Here is a 7545-nt window from a genome sequence, read left to right as displayed (position 1 = left end):
ACTGGAAATTTTAGACGTATTAAATGTTCTAATTTTAAAAGACTTCTGTTGATTTCTTGATAAGAGCAAGCATTTAAATGCCTTTCATAATAATTGAGAACAGTTGCAGAATGTAGTGTATTAGCTTCCTTATTATTGTGACAGAATACCCAAGATAAAAGCTTACAAAGGAGGCCGGAGAGATGGCTCAGTGGTTAAGAGCATTGCCTGCTCTTCCAAAAGTCCTGAGTTCAATTCCCGGCAACCACATGGTGGCTCACAACCATTTGTAATGAGGTCTGGTGCCCTCTTGTGGCCTGCAGACACACGGACAGACAGAATATTGTATAAATAATAAATAAATATTTAAAAAAAAAAAGCTTACAAAGGGAACAGGTTTATCTTGTTCATGGTTTCAGAGATTTCCATCCATTATGATGGGGAGGACGTGGCACTGCAGCACACATCATTGTAGACTGGAAGCAGACAAGGGAGTACAGGGAGGAAGTACACTACACTACACTACACTGTGTACTGTATACTTCACCTGTGCCTCACCCCACCTTCCTTTCCATCCACCAAATCATGAATCCAATCCATTGAGTAGAACAGAACCGCCAAGGTCCAGTCCCTTCCCACCTAGCACCTAACTCCTAATACACGAACCTTTGAGGAATATTTTATATTTAATCTGTAACATTCTACCCCTGATCTCAAAGGTTTATTCTATCGCACAATGAAAAATGTATTGAGTCAGTCTCCAGAAGTCCCCATTGTTTAATATTCTTCAAAAGTCTAAATTAAAAATTACTGATACTCAACCAGGTAGTGGTGGCACAAGCCTTTAATCCTAGCACTTGGGAGGCAGAGGCTGGAGGATCTCAGTGAGTTCAAGGCCAGTCTGGTCTACAAAGCACGTTCCAGCATAGCCAGGACTATTGCACAGAGGAAACCCTGCCTCAAAACAAAACAAAAAAACAACAACAACAACAAAAAAGCTATATACTCAAGACAAACTCTTAGCTGTTCACCCTTCCAACGTTTGAAAAGCAAACTACATAATTCTAGCATATGATGGTACTGAATAAATATTTTCATCCCTAAAGAAAAGCATGCATTCAGACCAAAACAAGATCAAAACCTCCTAAGGCAAATACTAAATCTTGTAGCTCATGTCTGGCATCAAGAACACACTGTCACACTGCCAGCTCCAACAGACTGGGTCCTGTCTATGGCCTTGTCGGCTGCAACCTACATCTCTGGATCTGGCTCTGCCCATTGCCTGCAGCTTTCCTTGGCAGATGTTCTACACCCCTATCGTCTCCAGCATCTTGAGGTCTCCATTCTATGGATTTATCTTCAATTTCATGCATTCCCTCTCTATGTTGCCACACATTGCCTGGCATCTCAACTCTTCCTTTGAAGTCTGAATTTAAGCCTCTGGGACTCTCCTGGACCCTGCATACCTACAAAACCACTTTCATATGGATGACCCTAAGGTCTGCAACCAGCTCAAGTAGTACCTACCCTATCCTGGACTCCTTGCCCACTGACAATAGAGAAATGGATTGTGGGCAAACAGCTTAGTAGGAAGCCCTCTGTGAGCAGAGTGCCTCAGATGGCTTTAGGGTTTCTGCGAATTTACACATTTTTACCCAATGAGGCTGCAATAAGTGGGATCTCAGTGATTCCTGAGATGGCCTCGAGTCATTTTCCCTACTGATATAAAGTACTTGGCTTCTTTCTAATAATCTAATCTTTTAAACAAATCCACTTTCTTTGATGCAACTCCTGTTTTAACCAAATCCGATTTCTAAGCATTTCTACTCTGTACTTTGCTTCTCATTCTTGCTAGAAATCTAACTAAAAGTGATGAGACCTAATTATACAAACAGAATATTTGACTACATTGAGGCTGGTGGATCTCTGTGAGTTCGAGACCAGCCTGGTCTACAAGAGCTAGTTCCAGGACAGGCTCCAAAACCACAGAGAAACCCTGTCGCGAAAAACCAAAAAAAATTAAAAAAAAATTTGTTCTACCAAATTAGCAAATTATTTTTTAATTCAGTCTCATACAAAATCTTAGGGCATGGGTAAGAACGTGGACAAGTTGTGTCAGAAGGTGGAGTCTACCCACTTCCCAACAAGTTTCACTACCATCTGCAATCTTCTGAGCCTGACTTTACCGTCCACGCTCATCTGTTCTGATCTTCCAAACTCCCATAGGAATTGCCCATTTAACTGCTTGCAGCATTCTAGGGCTACTCTAGCCTGCTTTTCTGGTGTTTCCAAATTCCTTCTATACACCAGTTCCAAAGGCTTCTGATAACATCATTTGGCAAAGATACAGCAGTGACCTTAGTACCAATTTTGTTAGCTTACTTATTGGTGTAACAGAATACCTAATGTAACACCTTAAAGTGAGGGAGGCTCCGGTTCCAGGACAGCCAGAGCGGCTACACAAAGGAACCCTGTCTTGAAAACAACCAATAAATAAATGAAAAATGAGGGAGGGCCTATTTAGCCCATGATTCTAGATTTCAGTTCATCATGGTTGGGAACCCTGAAGGGCAGCTCACATCATGGCAGGCAGAAAACAAAGCGAATACTGCAAGGGGCCAGAGTAAGATACTCCCTCTAAGGATACACCACAAGGTCCTGTATTGGCTACACATTGTTACAACCAAAATGTTTCTGTGCCTACGGGAGGAATTACTTACATGTTGATTCTGGGCTGATGGTGAGACCAGAGAAAGGAGCATAGAGAAAAGGCTACTGACCTCATGGCCATGGGCAGTATATCTAGAGTTTTCCCCCGCCCCCAAAGAACAGTTTACATTGATTTGTCTCCTTGGTTCCCAACCTTTCCCATAGGACACAGAAGCACACATCTGTAGCTGCAGTTGTTGGTATATTAAACGGGCAGGATTAAGTTAGTCCATGAGCCAGAGACTTGCCTGGACAACATAATGAGAAGCCCTGTTTCAAACACGCTAACAAATACCATAACTCCGTGGTAATTTTCTAAGTTATATTGTCTACAACTTATTCAAACTCTATGGATGTGGTTTATTGTTAAAAATGTTTGTTGTGTAGATGGCACACTAAACACTCAGGAGGCAAAGGTAAATGTTTTCATGATAATTTTCTATCAAATTAGTGGTAAACTGAATAGAAAGCATATCTTTATGTAAGGAAACAGCTTCAAACATACATTCTTCAGTACTTTGTTGTTTCTTGTGCAAAGCTACATGCTATTTATATATATATGTGTGTGTATGTATTTGTATATGCATATGTATATATGACATTTGATCTCAGGACTAGGGAAATAGCAGCTGAATTGGTTCAATTACTAATATAAAATATTTCATTTGTGGTTTGGAAATGATTTGGATTTTATGTCTATTGCTTTTAGTGTTTTAAAATAAATTAGAGGCCGATAAACTTGAGCCTATAGGTCAGATATATCCTACACCTACTTTGATAAGTAAAGCTTTATTAGAACCTAGGCATAGTCATGTATTGTCTGTGGCTATGTAACAGGGTGTGAGACCCACAAAGTAAGAATATTCACTGTCTGGCACTCCACATAACAAGTTTGGAGGCCTATGAGAAGGGTAGTGAGGAAGAGTGATTGCTGCCAAGATCGACCATCTGATTTAGATCCCTGGAACCCATGGTGGAGGAAAGAACCAAACCTTTCCAGTTTTCTTCTGCAGCATGGCACATCCACACCCACATATAAAATATTAATAAAAACAATAAAAGACTCTCAATGCTTGAAGTCAATTATTATTCCTAGAATAAAGTATCATGAGGACTTATTTGAAATTTCCTTTCTTCCATATTTATTTATTTATTTGGTTTTTCGAGACAGGGTTTCTCTGTAGCTTTGGTGCCCGTCCTGGAACTAGCTCTTGTAGACCAGGCTGGCCTCGAACTCCCAGAGATCCACCTGCCTCTGCCTCCCGAGTGCTGGGATTAAAGGCGTGCACCACCACCGCCCGGCCCATATTTATTTATTTTTAAGTCAAACTATAATTCGATTTGTGTGAGTGTGCACCCCCTCGGTGAGACACCAGAGGCTGAGTTGACATTGGGTATCTTCCTGCATTACTCTTTATGTTATTTTTTGAAGTGAAGGCTGTCAATGAATCTGGAGCTCACTAAATGACTAGACTGGCTGGCCAGTGAGCTCCCAGGGTCCTCCTGTTACTGACTCTCAGTGCTGAGATTCTGGGTGTGTCTTAGACAATGTTTTATTGCTGTGAAGCGACACCCTGACTAAGGCAACTCTTATAAAAGGAAGTATTTAATTGGGGGCTTGCTTACAATTTCAGAAGTTAGTCCATTATCATTGTTGAGGGGATCATCGTAACTCTGCAGGCAAACATGGTGCTGGAGAAGTAACTGGGAGTTCTATATCCTGATCCATAGTCCATAGGCAAAGGTTGAGAGGGAGAGAGGGAGGGAGGAAGGGAGGGAAAGAGAGAGAGAGAGAGAGAGAGAGAGAGAGAGAGAGAGAGAGATAGGCTTTTTGAAACATTAAAACCCACCCCTAGTGATACTTCCTCCAAGAAAATCACACCTCCTAATCCTTCTAATCCTTTCAAATAATGTCACTTCTCGATGACTAAGCACGCAAATATATGGGCCTAAAGGAGCCCTTCTTACCCAATCCACCACACAGGTATGAGCCACCAAACGACTCTTTTTTAAAAAAGTGGGTGCTGAAGATCTGATCTCAGATCCTCATAATTGCATAGCAAGAACTTTACTTGCTAAAGCCATGTCTCTAGCCTGTCAAATTATAATTTTGCCAGTGCATATAACACTGTCAAAAGAATACAACCAAATACAGAAATAGGAGAAATACAACTCCTAGGATTAGAATCAAGGGTCCTTTTTATAGGGGTGCTAACTCCATTAAGGCCTCTACTTTTGTGATACAGTTACATCCCAAAGGCTCTGCCTCCTAAGTGGGATTTCAGCATATGACTTAAGAGATGAGGGTATCCAAACATTCAATCCATATTTCAATACATTTTGATAGATTTGATATGTATGAAAATTTCTAGATGTTAGAAAGAAAGTATGCTCACAAAACAGGTCATTTGAAAAAATGTCAGGTTATCTAAAATGACAGAGTGTAACCAGGATAACATTTATCCTGCCTTAGTCAGGGTTTCTACTGTTGTGACCAAACACCATGACCAAAGAGCTTGGGAGGAAAGGGCTTGGCTTCACTTCCACAGCACTGTTCATCACCAAAGGAAGTCTGATGTGGGATGCTCCTCTGTATGCTGTGAATATGTTTTATTACCAATGGTCAATAAGGAAGCTGATTTGGCCAAAAGTTGCTAAGGGATAGACACCACTTCTCAGAAAACATTCAAGAGGGAAAAGATAAACTCTGCAGTTCCCTGGAGATTGTGTTTTCAGAGATGGATCGATCCTTCTACCTCAAAGAATGTGGTGTCTATCCCTTAGCAAGTTTTGATTTTCTTCTTTCAAAGCCGTCGCTAGTCAGTGTTTATGAAGATCTTCAGTTTAATGTCAGGACCCTTTCCCCACTTAAAAAATCTTGTCACCAAGCAGTATGGCATTCTCCTGCAGTCCCAGGTATTTAAGAAAATGAGGAGCCGGGCGGTGGTGGCGCACGCCTTTAATCCCAGCACTCGGGAGGCAGAGGCAGGCGGATCTCTGGGAGTTCGAGGCCAGCCTGGTCTACAAGAGCTAGTTCCAGGACAGGCTCCAAAACCACAGAGAAACCCTGTCTCGAAAAACCAAAAAAAAAAAAAATCATGTGAGAAAATGAGGGAAGAGGATAGCATCACTTGAACCTAGGAGTTTGGAGATAGCCTGGGAAATATAGTGAGATCCTGTTCTTCAGGAAAGTGTACATAAAGTTGATAACCCAAAGAGCTTTTGTTTATAATATATATAACTATGTATACAGTTGAGAAAGATTTTTTAAGTTACTCAATAGATTTTTAAAGTAATTTTAAAATGTAAAAAGTAACTGAACATGTTATTCATGTTTATGAAAAATAACTTTTGAAACAAAAGCTTTAGCAGTGAGTGTGGTATTCTAAATGTTTCTTAACATCTGGCTTAACCAGGAGACAGCTATATTTTGATATATGCTTTCTTCTGTTAGTATATGATATAAGTTCTATGAATTCTGGGAAACTCCAGTACACCGATGAGAAAAAAACAAAGAAGGCAAATGACAAGGCCTTCCTGGTATCTTCATGATGATGCTCAGTGCCATTTTGTGAGACAGACATGTCTGAGAACTATATTTTGTGGCTGGTTACTGTGCATGCATCACAGAACACTTGCAGAGCTGGTTACCATCTCACTAGGGATACAGCCTTGTTTCACAGTTTAAGACTGCAGTTTTGTGCTCATGGGTTTCCTGAAGGGCCTCAGGTCCACTCTTTCACACTCTGAGAGTTGACGTTCTCGAATAGATAACAGACACTGATGAATGTTGAAATGGCTGGGCCTACTCTAGATCTATTCTCTGCCTCAGAACAGATGGGATTCCTGATAGATAAACAAAGGAAACACTTCATTTATAAAATAGTAATTTATAAAAAAGATTTTTTTTCCTCAGGCCAGGTGGTGGTGGTGCCTGCTTTTAATCCCAGCACTCAGAAGGCAGAGGCAGGCAGATCTCTGTGGGTTTGAGGCCAGCCTGGTCTACAGAATGCGTTCCAGGACAGCCAGAACCCTGTCTCAAGAAACAACAAACAAACAAACAAACAGTCTCAGTGTTGTGATCAAACCCAGAGCCTTGGATACATCAGACAAGAACTATTCTACCCAGCTATTGTCCTGCCCTCAGCCTCCTTTCCTAAATTTTCATTGAAACTTAGCAAGACCAAAACTATTCTTTAAATTCTACAGACACAAATTTTAATAAATGCTTTTAAAGAAAAGATAGAGACAGAGTGCCTAAGAAGCCTCTCATTTGAGTCCAAACCTAACTAATAAGAAGATAGCCAAATGCAAGGGGGAAGAGTGGGTCCTTTAAACTCGAAAGTGACCTATTAGAGCAGATTAGAGGGTTTATTAGAGCAGTGAGTGTTGGCTCACATCTGTGGTCCCAGCACACTAAGGAGGAAGCAAGAGGATCAGGAAGTCAAGGTGATTCTCCCACACAAAGCAAGTTTGAGCCCAGACTCAGCTATGGGAGACCCTGTCCCCCAAACGACAATAGGGTTGCCAGCTTATTGTTCGTTCTTCCCACCAGGAAAGAGGCTCCAAGAGGACAAGACGTTGTTTTCCTTTCTTGTCTAGCAAATGCCTGGCACATAGGAGAGACTAATGAAGGCACATACATAGGAGATACACATGAAAATATTTTTGAATATGCCTTTGACATTTGAATTGTATGTTTATTGTATTTGAATTGTATATGTATTGTGGTTGACTATGTACATAAAAATTTGAAAAACCATAGAACATAGTGGGTAAAAAGGAGAATGGTCCAAAGTAAGCGAGGAAAAGAGACTTTTCAGGAGGTCTCAGGCACGGGAAGGTGTGCTGTGTGGG

Source organism: Chionomys nivalis, chromosome 13 (genome assembly GCF_950005125.1).
Source record: "Chionomys nivalis chromosome 13, mChiNiv1.1, whole genome shotgun sequence".
Lineage (NCBI taxonomy): Eukaryota > Metazoa > Chordata > Mammalia > Rodentia > Cricetidae > Chionomys > Chionomys nivalis.
Note: the sequence above shows the minus strand (reverse complement) of the source record.